The sequence below is a fragment of the Melozone crissalis genome, unplaced genomic scaffold, assembly GCF_028551555.1.
Source record: "Melozone crissalis strain CALT ecotype California unplaced genomic scaffold, PUWL_Pcris_2 ptg000016l_1, whole genome shotgun sequence".
Classification (NCBI taxonomy): domain Eukaryota; kingdom Metazoa; phylum Chordata; class Aves; order Passeriformes; family Passerellidae; genus Melozone; species Melozone crissalis.
The window spans coordinates 10,409,322-10,411,540 of record NW_026535794.1 but is presented as its reverse complement, the minus strand read 5'-3'; positions in this window follow the sequence as shown (position 1 = coordinate 10,411,540).

Sequence of the window (2,219 nt, the reverse complement as noted above, 5' to 3'; positions counted from 1 at the left end):
AGGGCCGGCAGCCGCGCGCCGAGCGATGGATGCGCCAGCGCCGCCTGAGGGGCGGCATGGCCGCGGGAGGAGCGGCCCGCTCCGGCTGTCCGTGTGGCCCAGGACAGGGGAGTGCAGCAGGGAGGGCACTGCTAGCAAATCCTGCTCCTCCCGTAGGCCCTACTGAGGGACATCTGGGGTCTGTGTCCTGCTCTGAGCTCCTCAGTGCAAGGGAGACAAGGAGCGGGTGCAGCGGAGGGCAGCGAAGGAGATGAGGGAGCATCTCTCCTTTGAGAAAAGGCTGAGGGAGCATCTCTCCTTCGAGAAAAGGCTGAGGGAGCTGCCTCTGCTCGGCCTCAAGGGGAGACAAGTGACAGGGGACCTCGTTAAAGTATAGATATCTATGGGAGGGTGCCAAAGGGATGGGCCAGGCTCTGCTCGGTGGTGCCCAGCATCAGGAGATGAGGCAATGGGCAGAAACTGATGCACGGAAGTTCCACCTGAACATGAGGAAGAATTTCTTTACTGGGCAGGTGACTGTGCACTGGAACAGCCTGCCTAGAGAGAGCTGTGGAGTCTCCCTCACTGGATATTCCAGAACCATCTGAACACAGTTCTGTGCTGTGGGCTCTGGGGTGACCATCCTTGAGCAGGGAGGTTGGACCAGATGACCCACTGGACATATTCTAATTTCATTAACTGCCGTACATCAATCACCTCATTGCTGAAAAGGGGTGAGTTAATGACTTGTGATGGAAAGAGCAGGTGACCCACTGTGCTCCCTTCCAGCCTGGCCCATTCTGTGATTCTGAGCTGCTGCCCAGCTGGGTTTCTGCTCTCAGACCCTGTGAGCTGGGGATGGGGACACATCCCCACTGCCCTCAAGCACTGTTGTTCTCTGCAGCACTCACCTATTCCAGGTGAAGTGTATTATGAAACCATCCCTCGTCATGGCTGACTCACTTTTAATAAAGTTGTGCATAATTACTGCAGGGCAAAAAAAAATGTAAGAAGGGTGCTATGCTTAATCTGCCGCTTATCCAGATGCTGGGTAGAGGTAGGTTTGAAGAACAGTTGTATAAATAAATTAAAATGCTAATAATATTCCCCCAGTGACAAGTACAAGAGCTGATTTCTGCAACAAAGCACAAGTGGCAGCTCACCACACACACCTGAAATGAGCTCGATGGTTGCCTGCAGGAAATATTTACAACCCATTAACACGTGCAATTTAAAAGACCAAGTGAAAATTTCTCTGGGTTCTTTTAACTTTGTTCCCTATTTTCAGAGTGTGGAAAAAAAAGTTAATATGTAGCAGTAACTGCTAATATTGATGATTGTAGGAAACTGACTACTGGGGGTGGGAAAGGGGGAGGAAGCAAAGGAAGATACATTTTTGCATTTTAGATACATTCTTGCCATAGTTCAAGGGTAGTTTGGGGTTGACTTCAGAGATAAAATTTAACCCCTTATACTTGACTTAAATAGTCAGTTGACAAGTAGGTACAAACCCTTGATATCTTGCCTCGTGTACATATTTCCAGAATAAATAAAAATTTTGTAAAAGTTTCCACTTGTCCAAACTGTGAAATATTTTCCTTTATCATGTAGCAGAAAAGTAAATCAAGTATGCAATTATGAGCAAAAAAACTCCATCTTGATATTTTCTTGGAAAAAACAAAAGCAAAAAAACACACAAAAACCCAACAAAACAAAAACAAAAAAAAAAAAGAGAAAGCAAACACACCATTAAATGTAAGTATGACTTTTAAGGGCTAAATTGTATCCATTAAATATAAACATCTATGGATACTAAAATATTTATAACCTTTCTAATGGATTATTTATCTGGTTGTAGCAGAACGATAATAATCTATAAGCACCTGGTTTGGGGAAACCCCAATTTCAACCCAGGCTGTGGGATGAGCAGATCGGGAGCAGCCCTGGCCAGAAGGATTTGGGGGTGCTGTGGGTGAGAGGCTGGACATGACCCAGCCATGGCACTCACAGCCCAGAAATCCAGATGTGTCCTGGGCTGCATCCAAAGCCCCGTGGGCAGCAGGGCAGGGAGGGGATTCTGTCCCTCTTCTCCTCTCTGGTAGAGAATATTGCAACCAGAATATTGCATCCAACCCTGGGGTGCCCAGAAGAAAGACATGGACCTCTTGTAGAGAATCCAAAGGAGGACACCAAGATGACCAGAGGGATGGAGCACCTCTACTACAAGGGAAATCTGGGAG